The 26,193-nt window shown below is 40.5% G+C and overlaps 1 long non-coding RNA gene across 1 annotated transcript; it reads right to left on the bottom strand.

Moving 5' to 3' along the window:
• LOC113946395 lies at nucleotides 1-24,277 on the bottom strand. Its single transcript, XR_003527410.1, has 4 exons — nucleotides 23,497-24,277; nucleotides 6,073-6,161; nucleotides 3,817-3,898; nucleotides 1-1,709 (listed from the first exon to the last, which is right to left on the bottom strand). It is a non-coding gene; the product is annotated as an uncharacterized LOC113946395 (long non-coding RNA).
• Nucleotides 24,278-26,193: the final 1,916 nt, after the last annotated feature.

Here is a 26,193-nt window from a genome sequence, read left to right as displayed (position 1 = left end):
TTCATCAACTTGCTGCCACTCTGTGTTGTGAGTACACTCCAGCAGTTCTCCATCCACATCCTCCTGTTCACCCTGTCAGATAAGCCATGGTGCCTCACTTTGTCACTGGGTTGCTGTGCATCACTAGAGCGTGGTCATGCATCTCACTACAAAAGTGGACATCTTCCCGTATTGGATGAAATGACTTCATGGAAGTAGCCAATATTGAGGAAACACCCTTAAAAATGCCAAGTCACAGTCAAAGCTGAAAGCGATGTATGAAAACCACTCAAATTAGCCCCACAAACTCCATCAGAGGATTAATTTTTTAGGCATCCCTCTCTGTGAAAGACTGGAGCCGTGGTTTATGGTTCTCTAAAAGAACTTTTAGACTTACAAGGAATGTTAAGTCTTTAGGAAAGTCAATGAAAAGGGCGATGTCATCTGAATGCCCTGTTTGCATCATATTGTCTTTCAGACCAATCAATCTCTCGAGCAGAGCTGTCCCTAAGCAGCAGAAGGTTACACCCGAGTGGACATAGCACAAGTCTGGTTTTTAGTCTGAATGATTTACTGTTGTCATAAATGATGAGAAAACCATTTTTACAGCTTATGAATCCAATCATTACAGTTTTGCTTCTCTACCCGAGATTATGGGTAACACAGAGAATGTGTCTCTATCCCAGCTAATACAGAGGAAACAAATCACATATTTCTAATGTGCCAGAAATGGATAGGCCATTCGATAGCTGTAGATCCAATTCCTTCTGAATGTCAGTTTCTACTCTATCCCCCAAAATTTTGTAATCATTTACAAGAGCACTGGTACTAATTTCCTCTCAAGTTAAAGGGTCACGGCTGTGTGCTTGCTTACCTCATGTGTTTCAAGAACATAGTGATACTTCCGAGCAAAGGCATGCAATATATGATGTCAGAATAACACAGGATGACACATTTTAGGTCATCTGCTGCAGTCATTTGAATGTTAGAGCACACTGTCTCTTTACTATCCCTGTAGCAGTTCTCTTCTCAGAATGGGGATGAATGTTGCAAACAGGGGAAATATCACTTGTTCTCTTTAGGGACCAACCTGAAGAGTCCACTACACGGAAAGCTCCTGCACAAGTCTCTTGAACTGTCTCGTTCTGTTATGCTGTTGCAGCTTGTGATCCTTTATTAACATTTCCTTCCTTTTTGCATGGATGTAACTGAGATAGGAGTTTTCAGTTGACCAAAGCAAAATAGTGGCATCAGGACCAAAACAAGAGCCCATTGCTGAGAATAAGATACAATGTTTTAAAAATAAATTTGTACTAACCACTGGAAAGTGTCACAATCACTACTCCATGTGCTTTTTCTAAATAAGTGTAGTGCAAGAGCTTTAAAATGGTCAAAGAAAATACATCAGTGGAAACCTTTTCTTTGAAAAGGCAGCTCCTTCGAGAAGAATACCTTTTGAAATCATGTCAATTCTGTGAAAGTGTTTTAAGAATGGCATAAAAATGTTCTGGCAGCTTCAAAGTATACAATTTTTATTTTTTTTGGAGCAAAACATTTTAATTTCTAAGTCACTATGATTTCAATATAAATTAGCATAGCATTAGAATACAGTGTAGCATAAACGAAAAGGTGCCATCATTAAACATTTCAATCAGCTTCATTTTTCTTCCAGAAGTTTGGGGGATTTTTAAGGAATTTTCAAGGGTTTCAAGATTTTCCAGATTGAATTCCTAATTAGAACAAAGACAAATCTCAAAAATATTCATAAAAATGAAATTTTATCCTCTGCATAGCACATGTCCTCCCTCATGGCATGCTAAATTATGGTAAAATAGCATAGCATAGAATCATAGAATAATTTATGTTGGAAAAGAACTCTAGGATCAAGACCAATTGTTAATCTAGAACTGCCAAGTCCACCATAAATCATGTCCCTGAGTGCCCCATCTACATGCCTTTTAAATACCTCCAGGGGTGCTGACTCCACCACTTACCTGGGCATCTTGTTCCAGTGCTTGGCAACCCTTTAGGTGAAGCAATTTTTCCTGATATCCAATCTAAACCTCCCCTAGTGCAACCTGAGGCCATTTCCTCTTGTCTTATCACTTGTTACTTGGGTGAGGAGATTCACACTCACCTCTCTACAACTTTGTTTTGTGTAGTTGTAGAGAGAATTAGGGTACCCTCTGACTAGGGTACCTCTGGACTAAACAATCCCACATCCCTCAGCTGATTGTCGTGCAACTTGTGCTTCAGATCTTTCACCAGCTCTTTTGCCTTTCTCTGGACACGCTCCAGCATCTCCATGTCTTTCTTGTAGTGAGGGACCCAAAACTGGACACAGTACTCAAGGTGTGGCCTCACCAGTGCACCAGTACAGAGGGATAATTCACTGCCCTAGTCCTGCTGGCCACACTATTTCTGATACAAGCCAGGATTCAACATCATTTTCCAAGTACAACTGCTTAATAAGTGCCACCCACTTCAGAGTTGTGATTCTTTTAGATACACGTTCCAAGAATATGTATGATTTTGCAATGCTGTATCGCTGCACTATTATTAATATTCTTTCTACTGTATCACAATAGTCTTGTGTCCTCAATTAAGATGAATATTTGATTTGAATAGGAACTGCTCAAATATAGAGGGGGAAGCAGTTTGTCTTCTGCAAATTTTATGGTTCTGTCTCTGAAGAAATTCAAAGACTGTACAACACATAAAAAGGAGAGCAAGTGACTGAAGTCAGGGTTCAAATTAACAGGATCAAGCAGATACAAACCACAGAGTCATACCCTTCTTTCCAGGTTTCTCTTTCCTAAGAAATAGTTGTGAATTTGATTGATTTCCCCCAAATACATTTCTTAAGATGTAACTTAATCTTTTTCTTTTTTCTCTAGGGTTATTTATCCCATGCTGACACCTGTAATATCTCCCAAATTAGTGTTTGCTGCCAAATTCATTAGCATGCTGTTTACCAGTTCCTCTTAGGACTACTCCACTACAGTTGGAAAAGAAGATTCCTTAGGAAGAAAGGAAGAAAAAAAGAAAGGAAAAGCTAGAGCAGGGTGGAGGATGCTGCAGGAAATGGAGGCAGATGGAAGAATGAGGAAATTATGAATAGAAAAGTAGGGGTAGAAGAGATAATAAGAAAAAGAAAAAAAAGAAACAGCCAATCAGAAAAGGAACAGAAATGTCTGGCTCAGTTAACCTCTGAGAGGGTACTTAATTTCAAATATGAGAAGTCCACAGACCCAGGCCCATGCCTAAAATTAAACTTGTGTTTTATTCAGGCCAACATAACATTCAATTTTCTACACAAGGATTTAACGCACCAGAGGGAATCCATTGGAAACTTGGTGAGATTAGGGCACCTGCCTCCCACAAGTTTCTTGACAAATCTTGGATTTCAAGATGTAGTATTCAAATATAAAAGAAATTACGTCAGAGCTCTTTTAGTATTATTTCATATTCAGTGAAGGAACCTGACAGAATTAAATTTCTACTCAGCTATTTAGCACTGGGATAAGCATCAAGAAGAAGCAATTCTTTTCCTAAGGCCAGCTTGGTGACAATTCCTTGCAGTTCACCAGACATTTTCTTGGAAATAAAATCTGTATCATGGTGAGGCTTTTTGTACAGCTAGAGTCACCACCATTCCCAGGAACAGAAGAGAAGACTAAGCACTTAACATCCTCAGCTGATGTCACCTCTATGGCTCCATATGTCACCACAGCATCAGAACAGCCTCTTCTGGGTGCCAGGAAACGGGGGTAAAGAACAAGAGATGGATAACTCTGCAATATCCCCACTCAGTCCTGCTCTAGGACCTGAACCCACTTTGCATTGGAATGGAAAGCATAGGTCCTTCTTTGGTTGTTTTTTTCAGTAACTTGTCATGTCATCTGGCAGGTGGAGAATGCTGGAGGAGATTCAAAAACAGACGTGAGGACAGAAATCCAGGCTTGGAGAATCCAACATACGCAGGGCAGCATGGGCTGTAAGCATCTCACTGTGAAGGATGAGAAACTCCTTAAATGCTAACAGCTTCTATAAAGCTAATGGTTTAGTAGGGCTGGAAGAGAAGAGTGTGCTGGAAATTTTCTCAGATATGGTTATGTATATCCTGTTGGGAAATGGACAGGAGGGAGAAGAGACCCATTACTTTCTTCTTAGGTGTTTATTGTAATCAACGTGGAAGCAGATAACTTCATATGACAAAGATTTCAGTGGGTGGTGACAACCTCCTTCCATATAACAATAGAGAGAACAGGGCTTCAGAGTCACAGTGCTCTGTTTATTTCATTTTGGTAGTGCCATTGTTGCAATAGTAACTACAAGCACCTGAAGAACCTCTAAGATGTACAAAAATATGTCCTTATTAAAAACATTACTTTGCTGGAAAGCTTTGCTAACATATGGTTAAGACTGCTCACTTGCTTCCATAAAGTCGATCTCAGCATAATTCAAACCTCTGAGAAAGCAGGAAATACAGAGGATAATAAAGCAATAGTCACTTCAACCTTTATAGCAGTGCTCAATATACATTTAATGGAAATAATTCACCTTTTCAGTGAGTGACTTTCAGAGAACATAGCATGTAACTAAGTATTGCACAAGCACATCTTCTCTTTGGAAAAGTGGACTGTATTCAAAGTGACACTTCCTTTTACATGCATGCTCTGACCCAATTTCCTAGAAACAACCATAATAATTAAATTTTATCTTTCCCCCTACTCACCAGATAACAATATTTAGTCACACATGTATTATTAAGCCCACAGAATATTTCCCCTACTTTACTTTGCACAAGTGCCAGTGGCTAAAACAACTCTGTTTCCCAGTGCTGATTCGAAGTACAGAACTCAGTCATGAAAAGAGGCATGCAGCTATCTCAGGGTGTATTATATATATATATATATATATATGTGTATGTCACTCACAGGAGTGATGAGCACTGTGGGCCTGAGGCCCCATCTGAAGGTGTGGCCTCCCATCTTTCCTACTATCATAGTTTACTAAGTCTTCCACCATTTGACACAGCAATAATCAGCTCAGCAAATACTGCCAGTTCCCTCTTTCCATTGCCAGCTCCCAGGAGGGAAAAATAAAGGTTGCCTGAACGTTGACCTAAACTCTCTATTTCCTGGCTTCAAAAAGTCAGAATTTTGCTGAAGCTGATATTTTATAAGAGCTCCCACTACTGCCAGGAGAACCAACTCTGCATTAATTAAGGGGTTTTGTCAGTTAGTAAGAAGGAAAGATGCTTTAAAGACCTGAAACTCACTCTTTCCTTGATTTTTAAAATATAATTGAGAGAACACCTTTGCAATGTCTTGATCTGTGATTCACAATGAGAAAAAAATTCTGAAGATACAGGAGTCCTGAAGTTTCTAGTAAAGACAAGATGCACTGGTAGATTGGGTTGGGTTTTTTCCTGTGTGTGAGGGGTTGGTTGGTTTTGAACATTTTCCTGCTGACTGGCTCTTTTATACCAGTGGTAGTGTTCAATTCACCACCATTTTGCTATTTTCTTTATTGCTCTCATGGGTTCTGTTTTTAATGACAGTCAGAAAATGCTGAGCTAAGGATAAGCTGGCTTCTTTAGCAGATATATACAAAGGAACCAACTTTTTAAAATGTATTTATAACTGTTTGAAGCTGCAAACACTGCACCAGTTTTCAACTGAGCTCAGCTCCTATCTCTTTGGGGAAAAAAGAGAAAAAGTTACCACAAAATACTCAGTGGATCTCACTGTCCCATTTTATAGCTGAATTTTCAAAAGTACCTGAGTGGGCTCTTTGTGTGGTACATGAATACCTTTTAAAACTCGGATTCAAGCTGCATATGGATGAAAGATAGACTGAAGCTGAAGTTTTGACCTAGGACTACAGATAATCTAATCCTTTAGTTCAAGTTCTGTCAAAACTCAGCCATGAACTCGTCACTTAATTTTTCAGTTCTACAGCTCTATAATAGGATGTGGCATGACAGCAATGTTGGCAGGATAATAGAGCTTGAAGGATCAGTGATGTCAGTGAAAACAGGGGATGCACACCTCTCACCCTCTCCATCTTCTGATGTAAACTACATACTACAGTCGTCTCTTAAAGGTGACTGCAACTTCTTGACCTTCTATTTCCATAACCTGAAAACTCTCCTTTCAGGATGGATGGGAAATTCTCTGGTGACAAAGGCAAAGAAAAAATGTTTTAAAAGTCAATTCAAGCATTTCAGAGGAATTTTTTAAAGAATAGCATGAAGAAATGTTTTCCATTGGAAAACTGGTATTGTCATACCAACTTAGGGATGATGAAACACCTGAGCAGTTCACATATTTGTGAATACACGAGTTCACTGCTACCAAACTCACTGCTCCTTCCACCCCTTAAACCATCACCAGAAAGTGGCAGTTGATGCTGGGCAACAAAAAGAGCTCAAGAAGATCAAACTGATGTAGACTTTGGCTTATAGTCATAGATTTTGAAAAGAATTCAGCAGTGGCATGAGTCATGCCAGTTGCATCAGCTCTTGTGATGTCTGAATTTGGTCAGCAGATGAATTCAAACAAAGCAAATCTTGGTTTGGAAATAAATTTTACATAGCCTTTGTGCAGTTGAGCAGTGCAGGAGAGAAACAAAAGGTTTTCAGGCACGGACAACTCCAATGTTCTTCCTGAGGAAGATTTCTGTGTCAATCAGTGATTAAGTGTGATTGAAGCCATGCAAAATATTTCTTCCCAGATGAAAATGGGCTTGCTTTTGAATTCACAAATTCTTAAATGAAACTGGACTTCTCGCTTCTCACATATTCCAGTTTGTGCCCCCTTCCTCTCCCAGAAATAAATAATATGATCATCCATTCACTGGATTGACCATCAAAATGCTGGGAGCAATGGTTTTAAATATTTTTAATTTCAAGCTTAGAGAGTTATTCTAGATTTATATGTTGGCTTCAGAAAAACCCCAGTTCCCTTACTCGCCATCCTGCTTCGTGTTACCAAAAAAAGACAGTAGAAAAGTCTGCTTAATATTTTGAGACAGGGAACTGCATTCTTTGTGTTGTCCTCTAGCTGGAAACAATAAAGACCTTGCTACTTCCTGTGTATGGATGTCCAGTATCTTACTAATCACAAGAAACCCAGACAGACAGACACAGGGACATGAGCATTTGCAGAAACGACTGCACGTAGTAAAGACATCAGATGAAAGTAATATAGTCTGCTTTACTCCAACACAGTAAAAATGCTGTATTTATGAATGACCTTAATTATGAATGACCTTATAGAGTACTCCAAAATCAGAGACAACATCAATCGAGTTAAACATCTGAAGTCCTTTCCTGGCAGTAGAACTGGATGCAGTATAGTTATGTGGAAATCAATTTTATGTGTTTTCATGCAGTGGTGCTGCATTAACATACAGACTACAAAACACTGCTATCTCCATTAATTTACTTCTCTTGGTGAATCAGTCCTGTTTGCTAGGTCATGCCTTTTTCAGATGGTAATCTGCAGTAACCAAAATACCTTCCATCTCATTTGCATCACCTACACAAACACGGGCTCACCTCTGACAGCTTCCAGGGTGCGGGCTTGATACCCCCATCCTTTCAAAAGGGAACGGAAAAGAGTTAAGTGCAATAATCAGAACCAGCAGAGGAGTGCTTATGCTAATGGCAGCTTTTATGCAAGTGCCCTGCCACCTGTGTGACTGACTGCAGGATGCCAGCCTTTGCTCTGGTAGGGTATGCCTAGGAACATTTTAATGGGAAGTGGCCTGGTTTTTAAAAAGCCATACTTAGAGGGGAAATTTTTGTTTAAAAAGGTGCAACCATGTTACAGAATATCCATGTAAACGGAGAAAAACATTTCCAAATGTGATTCAGTCTGTATACGTGTGTTTTTCCTCTACATGCACAGCAAGCTCTTTTTTCGCAAGAATTATATTTTTGTACCATATTGTTTTTATTAGGATCTGAAAGAGGTTTATTTTGCCTCAAAATCTGTGCTCTGGAGTAATTTCGAAAGTCCTAACTTTGGTTTAATTGAAACTTTTGCCCTCCAGATTTTGAAGAAAATGTGGAAAGCTGAATTGTAAACTTTCAAACACTAGAGGAATTTTCATCAGGTCTGGTCGTGGAAGTTTGAGGCTTGACACTCAGTTTCTGATTGTTGGATTTAGCAGTACTATTAGCCTCAAGACTAGCAGGCTTAAAAACATTGGCTTAATGCTCATATAAGGGTTTGAGCAGGATGTTTTCCTTTATTCTTCCTTCCCCACCCCTATGTTAGTACCAAATTACATACACTGCTTCAGATTTCCAACATTTCCCAATCTGGATTAATTTACATTTGGAGAGAGGGTGTGAATTAAACTGTTATAAAAGGCTTAGATGCAGTGCCAACTTGTTACTATGCTCTTTCAAGCATCAAATGCTTTTTCTATTAAGGAAGCTCTTAGAGAATTTCTTGCATCTGGAAATCTCTCTCATAGCACAGTTTATTTATCAAATGCAAAACATGACATATACAAATGAAGGCATTCATAGTAACATGTCTCATGGAGACCCTACTGTAGTTGGAGGAGCTATTATACTATGGCCTACAATATGATGTTGCCTTCTTCAAGTCTGAGAAAAACCTAGCTTCTGCAGGGATGGGGAATGCAAGGGAAGAGTTGGAAGCAACAAGGAGACAAGCAAAGGACAGAGTGCAAACTTACAGCTGATGCTCAGAACTCAGTCTTCAGCCTGAACTGCACTTAACAGTCCAAAGTGAGAGGTTGGGCTGATAGCACTTCTTAATTCATTAAATACTGTGGGGATGACTTCAGCTTCCATGTTACTTTTTACATGCTCCCTACTAGACAACTATACCTAGGAGTAAATATGAAGCCTGCACTTCTTTTCTTCTGGTCTTTTTTCTTGAATTTTCTCGTTATGTCAAGTATGTACAGACATACAATTCCATTTTCTCCCAAAGGATGTGATATAATTTCTGTCCCCAGTTGGTTGCAGACATCACATTCATAGCACATGTTTTAATTAAAATACTAAAGCACTGGATGAGGCCGATTTAAATTTGGGTATGTAAAGGATGGTCTCATTCTCACTGTTACTGATACAGAGCTGGGTTAATCACTAAGGATTTTGCTAGCAAATTGAATTCAAAGTCCAGGTAACTTCTCCCTTGCCAGCATTCACAAAAATCTCTCCCATATATATTATCTTAATCAACTAGCCTCTGCCAATTTTTGTAGGCTCTGTAAAAATTATTTGTGGATCACAAATTTCCCAGTGATTGCAATTTCCATCCTGATGCATTACTGGCCAACACATCCTTAACATACTTTAGTATGTTCATCTTGTGATCTTTAGCTTGCCTTAACATTCTGCTCACTGCCACCTGAGTAGGTGTCCTTCTTCAAGCTAACAAATATGAGAAGGAACTTAAACCTGAGTGTCTAGTTTCCCTCCAATGGGTCTGTAGAAGCAGAAGGGATTCAAAGCTTTAAGGAGAATAGTTGGTGAACTTTTTTCTCCTCTGTTCACCTTTACCAACAAACACCTACAACAGTCTTAGAAGTTCTGCATTCCTCCTTTACCAGATTTTTTTGGAGGTATATGATGGGTATTGTAGGGTAGCTGCAGAGTACAGTTCATCTCCCACATCACTAGTACCAGTGTCAGAGACAGCCCAAATGCTGCCAGCAAAAGTCTTAGTTCTTCTTCCCACCAGTTCGATTGCTTGCTTCCTTTTCTCTCTAGTTTTCTGCTCAGTGGGGAGAGAGTACTGCATCAGCTTATAACTCATCAAATGTGACTAATAGTTTTATGGTGCTTAACATATGAGATAAATGCGAGCTGATGTGAACTGAAAAGTGAAGAAATTGCCAGGCAGCACGTTTTAAACAATCAGAAAACAATTGCTTAAACATGGTGCTTAATACTGTTGTGACTCATAGCCATCAGTTGTAGCAGCAAAAATGGATAAATATACTTTGAAAATATTGGAAAGATTTGTGGAGGATGATTCCACCCTTGGCTATTAAATATGACGATCCAAATGCAACTTCTGACTGAGGAAACTGTTCAACTTTGCCAAGAAATGCCACAATGTTCTGGAAGAAAAAACACTTTTCTGAGAGAAACACTCCCTAAGCATCGACCGTGGTCTCTGTTGATGATGAGATGTTGTATGACATGAATGTTCTTATATTTTTCCTAAAAAGTCTGCATATCACTAATAGAGTGATTAATCTGTATCCTATAGGAACTAATCTACAAGGACTTTTACAGTTCCAATGAATTTTCTACTTGCAACCAATACTGCTGGATATTGCTGGATCCTATGCATTTAAATATACCTATGGTTCTAATAATTCAGGGTTTACCCAGTATACAGTCTGTATGCATTCTTCTCTGCCACAGCTCACCAGATAAAAATGGAAACTTGTAAACAATGGGAATGTGTCCACACTGTGCTGGCAATGCTTCTGAGTCTGCAATACAGAAAGCAAGCTGCAGAGAGAGAGAGAAAACACTGGTGTGCTGCTGCACCTCCTGACGTAACTCACAACAGATCTGGCTATCCTTGTAGCTATCACGAAACAGTCACCGAAAAAAAACCCCCAAACTACTTTATCTAGTGATTTCATAGCCTATGCAGCCACACTGCAGCTGAGGTGAGAATCATGCAGATAGTTTGGAAAAAGGTCTCAAACCCAAGCTCCTCCAGGCAGGAGAGAGCATTCACTTCTGCTCAGCCTAGCAGGCTCAGAGCTTTCCTGAAACACAGAGGTTAAATTTGCCACTCCAAACAGTCCCACTCAAGAGACTGCCCTGAAGGTTTTTAGAGGGAAAGGATTTAATTAGAATGTGATTTTCGTGGTACAATGCAATATTTGGTACAACAGAAACACCAAAATAAACGCTTTGTGATTCATGGTGCAGGTTTGCTTAGGGAACTTTTAAGATGATCCCTAAGTAGAGAAAGGGCAAAGGCACCAGAGAGGAGGAGAGGCTTTGCTGAGCAGGTTTGAATGTCATAAATGCACAGTTATGGCTTAGTAATTGTATCACAGTTGACAGATGCTGCAGCAGTCACCTGACTAGAACATGACCTCATATTTCGGCTCTCTCCCCTCCTCCTCCAGTGATGAGGGCAACGCTGGCACTTAAATAAGCAGAAGGCATTTCCAGAAGGCTAGTTTGTAAGTTACTTAAAGGAGAAGCCTGAATTTTGGCACAGAGATATACTTTGTACAGACTATTAAGCATCTGCTCAACAGTGGCAGCGAAGCAGAACTCTTTATCTCCCCTTGGGAAGTGCACTACAGTTGCTATTAGGGTAAAAATATTGAATTCAAAATCACATGAGCTTAGATCATCCCTTCACAAGGAAAAACCTGCAGGAGGGACGGTAGAGGGAAGAAATGCCTCCATGATCAATCACAGGATTACCCTGAAGACAGTGGAGCTGCTGCAAGCTTGGATGTCCTCCAGGGATCTGTGAGAGATGAAGTAGCCACAAGGAGGTTGTCTCTGCTCCACCACCACCCCACCACTGCCCCAGAAACCACTCTGGATGGATGCTCTGGCAGGATGATTTTGCAGGAAAATGGAACAGCCAGGAAGAATATATAATTTTATAGAGATTTTCCAGGAGTACTAAGTGTCCTCCTAAGCCCATCCACTCCTTTTTGTGTTGATTTTGGATCATGCAATTCCCAGAAGGGTCCTTGGAAGAAGATATGGTATGATGCTCTCTAAACAGCTGAACACCACTTCAGCATGAAGGGGAATCCCACCCTGGAAATTTCTAAAGGTGTAGCTGGCCCCATGGGGATAATTTTCTATCATAACAGTGTTACCAAAGCTGAGGCTGTGCTATGGCACTGACCCCCATCACAAGTTACACCAATGGCACCAGTGTTCTAAAAGTACAGAGATTTTTGTATATTTTAGAGTTTTCTCACTAATGCATCTGCAATTTGCAGCTACTCATAGACTGCAGAGCTGCAACTTTTCAATACAGCTTCATTGCTGTTTAAAAGATAAAAAGTAAGAATTTTCTGTGCAACTACTTGTCTCTAAACCTTCTTTTCTTTAGTCTGATGTTTATCTTCTCTTTGGATTGAAACGTGGCACAGTTATCGTCATCTACGAGTTGCAGTGGTAATGCTTTGGAGGTGTAAGATCCAAGTTAGCCTTGTTAATGTTGACAGCACATCAGAACTGTCTGGGATATCTCTGCTTTTGATTCATAGGGTTTCAATCACATTTGGGTTTCAGCTCCATGACAGCTTTTGTTTGAATAGTTCTGGCTACATGCAGTAATGATTATTTTGATTATCCCAGCTGAAGCATGAGCACTCCCAGGAGGGCCAGCAGCTCAGTGGCCTGCTGCTTGTGCCCTGCTTTGTTGCTGACCTGTAACAGGACTTGGCTGAACACCTTCATAAGGTTCTTTATTTTCTTTAATGAAAGAAAACAAAAACTGAAAATTGAGTGACAAGAGGAGCTCTGTGTGTGTGTGTGTTCCACGTGTGTTAGCTATTATTGCCTGACCATAAGCAAGGGTCTTCTAGTCCTTTGGAGCGTGCTTGGGTTGCTGAGCCAGCGTCCCAGCAAGCGCAGTCACTCTCCTCCCATGGCACTTGAGACCAGCTCCAGGTGCAAGCCCAGCCCCGCCAAAGGCACGGGCTGTCACACCCGAGTCTCTGGGTTGCATTCAACCAGCAGCTTTTCCGCAGGAAAAGGAGCTCACCCCGCGGTGCCGCAGGGGTGTCAGCCCAGCTCCCGCTCCCGCAGCTCCCTCCCCGTACGGTGGCCATGTTCCTTGCCCCCCACAGCGCCATCTTGTGGCTCCTGAGGGCTGGTGGCAGGAGCCGGACGGGACAGAGGACGCCGTTGTCTTTCTTGTCATGGAGAGAAATAAAAGCATTTCAAAGTGTTGTAGGGCCGCCTGCTTCTCCGCACAGTGAGCGAGCAGCAGCAGCTTCCCTAGCCCCGCTGTGATACTTCCCGTTGCTGTGTGGAAATGGGGATTTTCGAGTGTCTCAATGAGCCTCAGCTCCTTCCCAAGCGTATCAGAAGGTTTACACCTTCCCCATGGAAACCACATCGACAGCAAAGGACTGCTGCTCATACTATAACGCACCAGTTGCCGAACATGTAAAAAAGCAGGGTGATAAATACACACTGCTAGTGTTCAGGCTGGGCCTGCACCCAACTCCTTGCACGTGAAAAACAGAGCTCCCAGCATTTCACCAAGATTTAAAATCCTCAGGCACCTTATTTGACCTAGGCTGGTCTGTGAGAATGTTTTCTGATAAAATGGTGAATTGTAAGCGATTATGTGGGAAAAATAATCTGGTGACTAGCTCTATCATTCCTCAAATGCTGATGGCGGTCAGTGGTGTCACCCAGAGGCTGGTGGAGAAAGGTGATTTACCCCTGTTTTCAATGGGCTTTCCCCTGTGCCAGGCTACACCAACACACAGCAGGCACAGAGAGGCTTGAGAAACATGGGAGAGAAAGCTCCTGTGCCTTCTGAGGGTTTACATAGCCTTTGGATCTGGATTTGAATTGAATGAGACTGCCCTAGAGTAGGGTAGATAGCAAAGTGGGATCAGTCACGGTTTCAGGTATTGACCTGTTTGTCACAGCATCATCCTTTGGGGAGTCTCACTTTATCCACCTTCTTGCTAAAGCCTTCCAAAAAGAGTTATTTAAGCCTTTTTGCAGTCTGCCGTCCTATGTCATTGAATGAAAAGTTTTCAGAGACAGTGTGTATTCACTGTGTTACAAACATTGATCAAAACATATAGGTTTCTACAGGTTTATGCCGTACACTTAAGTGCCAGTAAACATTTGAAAATATAGCTTTTATTGTTTAGCTCTTTTTTTTTTCCTTAATTTTCTTAGCACTGGTAAATTAAGTTGTTATCAAATTATTGTTGTTATTTAGTAAAATACTGATAGGGTGAAAGCAACAAACTATCACATACTCTGTGGGATTCACTTGACATTTTTAACTACCACCAAAAGTAGTTAAAAATCACTTCTAGGAGGTAAAGCAGTACAAGGTCTCTGAGTGAACCCCACCTAAGCCATGAACATTCACAAGTGAAGAAAGCTTATTTTCATGAGTTTACAGTAAGCTTATGTGGCTTGAATGTAGACAGTCCATGGTTTATATCACTTACCCAACAGGCCCTCCCTACCCAGTGTATGTAAGAAACTTAATCTATTGGTGAATGGCCTCAGGATATGCCCCCTTATAAATGTTACATGTCACTGTAACCGAAATTTTATTCTGGGAGTAGATTAGATGATAGTATCATTGACAATTTGTCTAGGGCTTTACAATTTTCTCTTTTGACTTGAACTGGGACTTAAATTAAGCTTCTAAACTCTGCTTTTTTGCTCACAATCTGCCTAATCAAAGAAGGAGATCCTTCTGAACATTTCAATGCCCAAGTTGCTGGTAGGAGTCCCTGATAGATTTCTCTTTTAAATTTAGCATAGCCCAGAATAGTAACTCTTACATAACATATACACAGCAAATATGGGACTTGCTATAATTTCAGTGAGAGACTGCAGATTTCCTGCAGAGTAACTGAGACAGACAGCATTAGAGTCATGCCTCATGTAAAAAGCTTGAGTAAATAAGCTTATTCTTACAAAGCAAGGGATAATATTTCTTGCAGGTATCAGAATATAGTTGACAACCAAATGGACTACGACAGATCCTAGTTCCTCTCATGTGTCTGTGTGTGGCATTGTGGCCTCTGATTACCTCAAAACATACAGATGTGTCACACTCCCTGTTCTTGAGGATAAAGAGAGACAGCAAGGTAAGAATTTGCACTCCATTGTTCACAGGCCATTTGAGCTACTCGGGAAGGGGAGTTCTTAGACAAATACAATCTCTGCTTATTCTTAGCTAGCTAGCTAACTGTGGAGCATACACTCCTCCCCGCAGCCCATGTTGCAGATGGGAGATCTTGAAGGACCATAGAACATGAACTAGACCTTTCTGGCATAGTATGTTTGCCAGGCGATCTAGCAGAAGACATTAAATAGACCTTCAATCAATTTTCACCTCCTCCTGCCTTTTGTTTTCCATAGCCTAACACCTTCCCTAACAGTGACCTGCAGAGCAGTTGCAGAGCTGGCACACTGTATGTGTGTCACAGCTGGAGCTTGATCCCTGCCATGTTCCAGGGGTGAATCTGTGAAATACTGCATCTTCTGAGTGCTCTCTCTCTCTTGCAGGCTGATAGCCTTTGTGGACTGTAGCTTACTGAGCTGGATAGGAATCAACTGTTCAAGTAGGAAGGACACCAGGGTACTGCAGTGTATGGAGTTATTCCAGTGCTGTTGTACTGGAGGATGTAGCAAGGACCTTCACTGTGCTTAGTAAGATAGTTGTAGTCATGTGGACTCTTGGACAGGATTTCATTTCACTGAGATCCACTGATACAATGTCCTAGAACTTCTGGCACCTTGCATACAGAGTACAGGCTGGACAGTGTCTGTCCTTTGTCACTTGATGAGATTATTTACACAGAGGAATTTGCTTAGCTAAGAAACTTGGATGGAAACAGACACATGTCAAATAAACAATTTCCCACCATACTCAGAGGCCTGTGGGGATCGATCATACTGACCTATAGTCCCTGCCATTTCCTGAATTGCTTTCAAAATGGGAAACCTAACAGGAAGGGCATTAAGTCGTTATTAGATTAGCCTTGATTTTGCAGTTGCCTTGAGAACTTTTGATCTGATGGTAAGTATCTCCTCTGCTGATTTGGTAAGGTACCCTTTTCTTGTAGGTATACATGATGATGCAGACAAGGTAGTGGGGTCTCAAAACCAGTTTATTACACAGAGGAATTATATCAGTTTCATTAAAAAGATGATGTTGCACCGGTTTAACTCTGGTCTCTTTAAGCCTTGCTTATCCTGGTGAAGTTTCCGCCAAACTGGTACAGAGTATGCACATACACACACAGCTGCACTGGTTGAACTGAAGAATTGTGATGCCTGTTATGAGTATCTGAAAGGCTTACTACAGTTCAGGCTGTAGCTGCATGTTTTTAACACTGAAGGATAGTTGAGTACTGGGTGTACTGAATTCCCAGTTGTTCACAGTCTCTGTGACAAGAAAGGATGTCTTCCTAGAAGTCTGACTACTTTCCAGAGGAGAGTCATGGGCTTTAAATGGGAATTCCTGGGTTATTTTCTTTGGTCAGTCCTTTGGAAGAAGTCAGACTAGAGGATCATAATTGATATAGCTGAATTTAAACTCTTTGAATCTGAGATTTTGTTTCCCTAATGACAACAGGGGAGTGGTGCTATTGACCTTACTGGGATTTTAATCTGCATGTGTCCATGCAAGACTGCTATTCATTTGCTGGTGGGCAGGCTTCAGCAGAAACTCCGTCATACCAGCCTTTGGCAGCCTGGGTCTTATTTTGGAAAACTGTAGAAAGCCAATGATTTAGGATATAAATCAGCAATAAACAGTATAATCCCAATGTAGAGGTTTAATTTAAAATAAAGAGAACTTGATCAAAAGGGTTAGATTAGAAGCAGAACTCATAAATAGTCATGTGGAAGACATTTAAATAATACAAATGCCTTTTATGAGGCACAGTACAGAATTCAATAAATATTTAAATAAAATACTTGTATTGAGAGTTTTGCCAGAAAACCCTTGAAGAATTCTTAGTTTAATCAGGTTCTTCCTGGTGCTATAAATCTGCCCTTAAATACAGTTTCACATCTCTCACATGTCTTGACAGGGGCCAGATAAACATCTTGGGGTACTCTTGCTGCATTAAGGTCACCTTTACACAGAGAGACATCACAATGCTCTACTTAGCAGCATCAGAACAAATGATGCATAAATCTTGAGCTCTTCAGGAGTTATTTTCACCCTCTCTGTATGAGAAGAAAAGCAAGTAGTTCCTTTAATCCTATGTGGCTTCTGTATTAAAATAAGCCTTGATACTAATCCCTGGCTATCTGGATTTAAACTGACATATATCCTACAGCTTCAAATACCAGAACATTTGAGTTACCAATGTGACCTTAAACCCAGAGCATTTATGCGCTTAATCACACCAAAGGACAGAAAAGTCATTATCCTTGCAGTGTTTCCCTAATACTGCAGTGGGTTCCTTCAAAAACCCAGGCAGTTTTCCTCACATTATTTCCTTTTGATGCAGTGTTTGCATTGTTCCCCACTGTGACTCGAAAAAACATGATGAGCAAGGTAAATGTCACAGAGCAACACATCAAGGCTGTGTTGCATCTTGCATAAATTCAACTACATAACTTACAAACTGGAGTTTGCACTGAACTTTCAGAAAAGGCAGGTGGCTTCACTTGTATGTGAGCAGATTTTCTCCCTGACAGAAACATTCCTAGGCCCTGATCCTAATACAGTCATCAAGCTTGACGAAAAAGCAATATTAGTAAATGATAAAGCATCCATTGTTCTGTTTCTTATTAATATATATGTGATGGTAATTTATCAGGACAATGCTCCTGTACTGATAACTTCAGCAATGTCACTTCCTTGATGTACTGTGCACATTATGTCACATAAATAAGCCACCAACTTCTATCTCCTTGTGACCCTGAAAGTGCAGAGGTACTGCTTAAGATGCTGCTGCTCTGTTTGAGTGTAAATGACCAAACTAAGCTTTGCCTTCTATGCTGTTCTGGGTACAGGGTGAATGCTGAACAGAGCCAGAGCCACTACGTTGGGACTTGGAAGTTGTTTGTGACTGTCGAGGCTCAGCACTGAAAACTGGTGCTGGCAAGGCATTCTTGACATGAAGTCCATGCTTTATAGGCCTCACAGGTGAACTTCACTGGAGTCAACCAGTGAGAAAGAGGACAGAGCTGAAGCTAATGAAGGGATGACACCACAGGTCAAGGACTGGGGTTCACAAAGAAATGAGCTGATACCAAGATTACATGACTGCTCGTTTTCAAGGATCAGGAGTTCCTCAGCCAGGCAGTGCTCAAAGTATTTAGCTCCTTCTGGGTCTCAGAGTAGTCTTCAGCCCTGCATTGTTTAGTCACTGGAAAAGAAGTATTAACTATGTGGGAGATTGTGTCCTACTTATTCCCTACTCCATGCTTTGTCACAAGAGGAAGGAGATGATCCTGGAATTTCAAAAGCTGTTGCAATTATTCTTAGATTGAGGTGTAGATACTTTCTTGAAAAGAAAGATGCACGATTTTTCCAAAGGCTCTTTTGGCAACTTTCATTTGTTCTGTTTGAAATTCAAGGATTTTTGCTTTTTGATTCAAAACAAAGCATGTTTAGAGAAAATTACAATCTTGTGAGAGAGGAGAGGGTTAGTGGCTGACAGTGATTGAGAGCCTCAAAGTAACCAAAATTCTTTCCTTGCTAAAACTGTAGCATTTGTAACATTTGAAAAGCTATATGCTAGAAAACAAAATACATGAAAATCAAAGACAGTCTATTACTGTGTCAATTCCAAGAGTGGCTTTATTTCTTGGGATATACTAGCTGATTATATGTCCAGTGAATACCTATATCTAAAGTGGAAAGTGACTGATCTCTAAGACAATACTTCTGGTCCTCAGGAATTTCTGGTTCAATACTCATGTGAGATTTACTTCTGCTTGTTATTAACTGATTATTTGATCCAGTTACCTGACAAAAAAAAAATATCAACAACAGATATTCCATGTGTAAATAGTCTCTGCACCACAGAGTTTTTATGATGGTCACAGAGAAGTGTGAAAGGAAATGGAGCACTCACTCTTTCAAGTTTTGTTATCTTATTTTATCTCCAAGCATATATGTCTTGGCTGCAATATTTGACCATTTAGCTCTTTAGAACCCGCTGAAATTGTCCCAACTATCCAGTCTTCCGATCCAGCATTGTCACTGTTAAGACCCTTCTGATTGAACAGTTATTACTAAGAAAAAACCCAAGCCTGTGTTTCTCAGTGTAACACAGAACTAGAGAGAAAACAGTGGCTTTAACCATGATGTGTGCCTTTGGTAGCAACAGTCTGTTTGGCAACATTTATGGAATTTCTCCAGTTCCATCTTTGTGAAAAAAGCCATAGTCCAGTGAGCACTTCTGTGATAACTAAGAGATGTCCCTTACATTAAAGTTTGAAGAAGATTGAGATAAAGAGCATAAGTTTTAGAAGTTATGTGCAGTTTGTGGATATACCCAGAGAAGGGAAACTGAATATTTTTGTCAACTATGACTCAAGATTTATGGAACCACCTTATTTGATATGGACATGATCTCCTCTCTGTTGTGATCATGAGGCTCTGCAGGGCTGCAGAGGTAGTGAGACAAAAGAAGGGAGACAAACAAAAACTGAGCCATAAAGAAAATCTGTTAAAATGAAAGAAAATAATAGACTTTGACAAACTCTCATTCAAAGACAGCATTTCAGACTTAGTGTCTCCCTGAGACAGTTACAACTTTTACAGTGAGAAGTGTTATTGTTCTAACACATTCCACAAAATAGTTTAAAAATGGGCAGCTGCCATAAAAACCACTGCACAATATTTGTTTCTTCTTCCTCTGTCTTATGCAGAGTGCTTCTAAAAGAACAGTGTATGCCCAAAACTGTATTCAGGACTGCACCCACAAAATTTTTAATGCTACAAAATCAGTGGTTTCCCTACCTTTGCTAAGCCTAAGTATTCAAAAATCATGACTGAGAGTTCAAAATCATGATTGACTTAAAACTCCTAAGTTTTCTCTTTAAGTAAGTAAGTGCCTTAGAGCTTTTAAAATAGTCATCTGGTTTCTGGGCTTCTTGTTCTGGAGTTTTCACAACTATGAGAGCTGGAAACTTGAAAAGAAAGTGTTTATTGTGTAATGTGTGATTGCCTGACTGGTGGCTGTGATTTACAGTAAAATCTTTAACAGCCAGCAGTACTGGTTTTGATTTGTATACCCAGTTTTCACAGTGAAAAAAAAGAAATCGAAGAAATTGGGCTTCTACAACCTAGTGCTGAAGAGAGACCTAAAGGATTTTACACTCAGTTACTCAGTTTATGCATTTCAGGCAAGAGAGGAATGATTGCAGTCAGGGGAGGAAAATTATCTGGTTACCTTTGGAGTCATGCTCTGGAGTCCTGCAGGGGCCGCAACAACTCTTAGTGTGAGCCAGAGCCTCCTCAGAGCCAGTGTCATTTGTGTTGTGCTTCTTAGGTTCTGTGAAGCAGAGACTATCCTGATCTTCCCTGTGTGCTGGAGCTGGGAGAAGAGTTAATGTGTCGTTCCTAAACTAGTTTTTCATAGCCCAGAGGGGCCCTTGGAGCAGAGGGTACTCTCAGCAGATTACTTATCACTGAGTGATAATGCCAGAACAAATTTCAAGGAAGGAAATGCATAAGTAAAATCTGCAGTGTTCTTAGATGAGCTGGCTGAAATATGCCAATTATTTTGCATTTTCTTTTTTATATATATTTTCCAATACAGGTTTCTTTTTGAAATGGAAGTAGAAATAGTAAATTTCCTGAAAGCCAGAAAGTAATGATAAAAGTGAAAAAACATTTTATTAAAAAACACTTTGTTTTAAATTTTACATACAAGAGCTCAGATTTTTTAGCCCATATATACATTTCACACACACACACACACACACACACACACACACACACGGAGGCACGAAGTCTATTGTTAAAGTGACTTTACCTTTTGTTAAAAAAATATAGTGAATCCAAAACATACTGTTACCTTACTGTATTTTGAGACAAATGAGCTTTGAATCAGGTCCTGTTTTAGAAATAAACAGATGTGGACACTGCATTTAAATGATTTGATGAGGGTTTATAGAAGAAGCCCACGTACTTTAAGGAGTGAAGCCTCAGAGCCCTGCCTGTTAGCTTTCTTACACTGGAGTCTTCACCCTTGGCTGCTGCTGTGAGGCAACTGTAGAAAAATATACCACCTCTGGTCTCCACACAAAGTTTGGGTTTGCTGTTCTAAAGCAACAGGAGGTCCTGAGTCATTTTGGTCTGGTTCAAGAGCAGTGATTTAGGGCAGCAGCATCTAAGGCACAGATTAGTCCCTAAACTTTTGAAGTTGCCTGGGAGAGTGTTTCTCCTGGGAAGGTTATGTCTTGCCATCCAGGTAGGGGTGCCATTAACAGTGGTAACTGATAAAAGAGCCTCAGAAAAATAATTACTTTAATGGTGATGGCTAATTTTAGCTTTTCTGATCTTTATCCCTATACGTGTTCTCAGCCTTACACATACACTCTCTGATAGGAGAGCACGCCACTGAATAATGCCACTAAGCCTTCCTGCAGCACAAAAAATGAGGTCCCTGAAAGCATCAGAGGTCTGCTTAGGCAAAGCTGATTTGAGTTTGTGATTTTGGATCAAAGGTCCCAAAGGGGTGTCTGAGCACTAATGATGGTGCAATACCACTGTTAGGCTGATGTTTTCGAAACTTCGGCTTAGATAACGTGTCTGGAGACAAGTAAAGGAGCCAGTGGAATAAGTAAAATCCAAGCTCAGGTATTGTAGCTGTTGAGGTCTGCTTACTACCCGCCTTAACAAATCTGACATCCATCAGTTATGACAGAGGGCAAATGGAAAGGTTGCAATGATGTATGTCAGTTCTCTTTTTAAACCTCATTTTAAGGTCAGAAGAAGATGATAGTGTAATAACCAACCCCATTTTATGAAGGATTAAAAAGGCCATAGATTCTAGACTGTTCAAATCAATCCGTTATTCATTGTCCTGTTAATATCCTTTCAAACACAGACTGAGAACTATGTGCTAAGTCATAATTATGCTTGCTGGCATAACTTTGTAACTCTAATAAGTAAAAACCATATCTGTTGATGTCTGTACATACGGGGGGATATACATATACACATATATATATATTTATACATACACACATATATATGTAAATTTATCCCCTTTTATCCAAAAAAATGACTTCATAACTCTAATGAGTAAAAGTCATATTCGTAGATATCTACACATATGGGGTGTATACACATACATAATCCCTTTTTATCCTGAGATCAGGCTTTTTGTTTTCCTCTTAATATATGCAACTTCAATGCCATGCTAATAAAAATCTGTTTTTCCACTTGGTAGGCACTGCCCTCAGCACTCACTCCAATGTTTACAATTAAAAACCTGCATGGATGATCCATGTTTGAGTAAGAGAGTCTCTGTCATTAATTTAAGTCACAGTGATCCACACAGCACCACTCAATTTTGTTTTGCAGTCAACAAGTCTCTCTATGTGCTCAGCAAACTGTATTCTGCACAGATCTTTCTCTGCTTAATTAAAACCACACCGGCTCAATGACTCAATTTGCATTCATTCTTATTATCTGATTGGATAGCTACAGTACTCAGCATCACCCATGGGAATTGCTTAAGAGTTGTCTAAATCGGTGGCTGTAAATGAAACTAATGATGTAATATTACTTTTTAAACTATTTAAATATAAATCATTCAACTCAAACAAAACCACAAAAATTAAATTATGTGCATCACTTAAGACCATAAAGCCATGTAGTCTAAATTTTCAGAAATACTCAGTGTAGGAAATTTTGCAAGACTACTTTGTATTAACAGTGTAGCAAATCTCAATGCTGAACCCTATAGGTGAGGAAGGTAATTTTGTTGTAAAATCAAAACCTGAAACAAAACAGATTTCATTCATCACATATGTGCTCTCCCAACCATGTAAAAGCACCAGGATGTGTGCATCCAAGCAACCTGCTGAGCAGTCAGGTGCTGGGGGTGTGCATGCAAGTCTTCAAGCAGTCTGTCCAGCACCCTAGCATCAAGCCATGAGTATTCAGGCACTCTGGCTAGGACTCCTTGCAGTGATGCAGGGCACAGGGGCATCAGCTACTGAGTCCTCCTCACATCTATGTCCTTTACCAGTTGGCAACCATGTGCTGGTTTTGTGAATGCCTTTTTATATTTTGGAGCTGACGAATATCCACCTGTCCATTCTGTCCCACCTCTCTGAGTCACCAGGATTTACTGTCCTTTGTCTCTCAACATGGATGTTCTGAGAAGTTGAAAAGGTAGTGTGCCAGGGCCCTGATGACTTGCTAATTTAGGTGCCATCAAAACAGGGCATTCCTGCCTTCTATGCTTTCTGACCTTCTGTCCCTTCCAGAACTTCCATACTCAGACAGTTCACATTCATACCACTCTTAGCATTTCTGTTACAGTTCTCCACACAGCACTACAACTGTAAAGAAATCATTTTTCCAGGCCATTAAAATTTCAGAAGACCGAAGGTATTTCTCCATTTCATATGAGATGACGCCATGAACTTTCCAGAAAGCAAGTTTTAGATCTAGTACCTGGGTCAGAGGGAAAACAGACCATTAAAGATGATGCAGGAGCAGATGAACCAAGTTACCTGTTGTAGTCTTAATTGAACTGGACAAGTATGTTCCAGATGGATCTGGTAAGTCTAAGCATGGTAGCTAAAGCACTCACCTGGCTTACAAGAGAGTTTTGTTCAAGATTACATCCTGAGTCCAGAAGGCCAGAGTCTCATGAGTCTCAGACATCCTAGAAGGCCGCTCTTGTCGACTAGCTTTAAGGCCAGACTCTTACTGCCTTTTTCAATGCCTTATTTTCTTTTTGTTTCACAACAGAAGTTGCCCCAGAAGGAGAAACTCCCATCCTAAAATCACCTATTGCCTATGGATTAGGACACTCACCTAAAAGGTAGAAGACACAACTTGTCCCTTCTCTAAATCAGGCTGTTTTCTTATCTCTCAGGTGAGGTCCCTGTTACCAGACTACAGGCTTTCTGCTTATTTGTAAAGAGGCATTACTTGGCTTTGTAGGAAAAATCCTTCCTTTAAATTTAAAAACAGAAAAAATATACCTGTAGGACGAAGAAAGTGTGGCAAGAAGTTCTTTACTGCAGCGTGCTGGGTGCACTCCAAGTCACATGGACCTAAAGGCACACCAACCATTTGAAAATCGCGCCTTTTGTATTCTCTCGTTACATCATCATCATGGCTGGGCTTTGTGAACGAAGATTTGGGAAGGGCTCTACCCACAATTGTTACAAGCACGCTGGTGGCTAAAAAGGCCAATACGAGACAGGCACATCCAGTTGCAAAAGGCACAGCTGAAAGACACCTTAGGTGGTACATTCTGCAGGGCACGATTCTTTCTGTGTTGTCTTTTCTCCTCAAAGGTGATCCTGCGTGCGTTCTCAAAGGCATCAGCAGCGTTATAGATGGTGTGTCTCCAGGCTTCCCGATCAGAGGCCAGAGTAGACCAGTTATGTTGATCAATATGGCCCAGGCTGAGATGTTGTTTCAGGGTGTCCTTGTATCTTCTCTTCAGGGCTCCTCTCTCGCGGCAGCCAGTGGCAAGTTCACCATAGAGCAAGATCTTAGGGAAAAGTGGTGGTCCTTCATCCTTGAGACGTGCCCTGCCCAACGCAGCTGTGTTCTCAGCAACATGGCCTCAATATTTGTGATTGCTGCTTGTTCTAGAACAGATGTATTGGTCACCTAATCTGACCAGTGGATGTTTAGGATTGTACAGAGACAGCGTTGATGGAAGTGTTCTAGGAGACGCAGGTGGTGGCTGTAGATGACCCATGATTCAGATCCATATAAGAGAGTAGAGAGCACAATGACTCTGTAAACACTGATCTTTGTACTTTTCTTCAAGTGTTTATTTCACCAGACTCTTTTATGAAGCTTTCCAAAGGCACTATATGCCTTTGCTAACCTGTTGTCTATCTCTCCGTCAATCTTACCATCTGAGGAGATGAGGCTACCTAGGTAATTAAACTGCTGAACTGATTTGAGCTCTGATTCACCAATGGTGATATGGGGATGATGGAAGACTTCCTGAGGTGCCAGTTGATGAAGAACTTCTGTCTTCTTTAAGCTGACTTCCAGCCCAAAGAGCTCAGGATGTTAAACGCTGCAGAGCTGCTTCTGTGTGGGCAACAAGAGTGGCGTCATCAGCACAAAGCAGCTCCTGGACAAGATGGTTTAAGGTCTTAGTGTGGGCCTTCAGTCACCTTAGGTTGAAAAGGCTTCCATCAGTACAGTATCGAATGTAGATACCGTCCTGATCATGGAGGTCTGCTGTAGCCCTTTGGAGCATCATGCTGAAAAAGACTGTGAATGGAGCTGTTACATATTCAGTGACCATTGGTTTTTTTACCTTAAAAGGTAATTTCTCGGACTCAGGAGGGGGTGTTACCTTCCCTCTTGATTGATTTGTGACGTACCCCTCTGTACGGTACAGAAGGGTCTCTCCGTACACAATGGATGGCCACGTGGCAGAGGATACATTTTTATTTTTATACTTTTCCCTATTCCCAGCCACAAAGGTTCCCTGGTGTCAGACCCAGACAGGACTCTCCACCTTACAGCTTTCACGATACGCCTGAAAAAACCCTTGGAACTAAATGAAAAAGAAAACCCCATGCCCTTCTGTTTTTCCACTAAATTAATTTGCTTATAATAAAACCAGGTTATTTATTTCTCATAGCTTTTACTTCTGAGACCGCATGCCTGAATAACTTGTATAGAGAAACATGGTTTTGGTTTAGAGATAGGTATTTAATGTCTTTTGGGGAGCTCCTGTTTTCCTCTGCTTCCTGTCAGCTACTTTCAGCTAAGCCGTGAGACTTTTAATGTATTTTCAAGCATGTTGCATGCAAACCACAATTTCTGCATTTATAAAAATGTTTACATTTCATAGCTGAAAATAGAAAGCACATAAGCTTCTCCCTGTAGACGAAGTCTGAATGAGTCAACAGTGCAAGGCTGAGTGAATGACTAAGGTCACCAAGAGATGGGGTCCTTAAAAACTACCTGTTGCCTATTTTAAATCATGGTTTAGCATGATCCTCATGTGTGAAAACATTGTGTGATCATTTAAAACTTGTGGCTTCAATTTTTTTGTCGTTGTTATTGACAAATATGGCTTATTTAATCAGACATCTAGGGACCCTATTGCTCTTATACAAGAAATGCTTAGTTATCAGTGCAACCTAAGCTATACTCTGAACAGTTAAAAAGCACAATTGCACCTGTGATTAAATGTACTTTAATTTACATTTATGAGTATTTTTATTTGGTGGCTCAGTTCCCATGGCTTCTCTTTACATCTAATGCCCAGTCTGGAGATAATGAAAAACCAAGTGCAGTA

Source organism: Corapipo altera, unplaced genomic scaffold (assembly GCF_003945725.1).
Source record: "Corapipo altera isolate COAL_440 unplaced genomic scaffold, ASM394572v1 48b, whole genome shotgun sequence".
In the NCBI taxonomy this organism is placed as follows: Eukaryota; Metazoa; Chordata; class Aves; order Passeriformes; family Pipridae; genus Corapipo; species Corapipo altera.
This window is presented reverse-complemented; position numbering and strand designations above follow the sequence as displayed.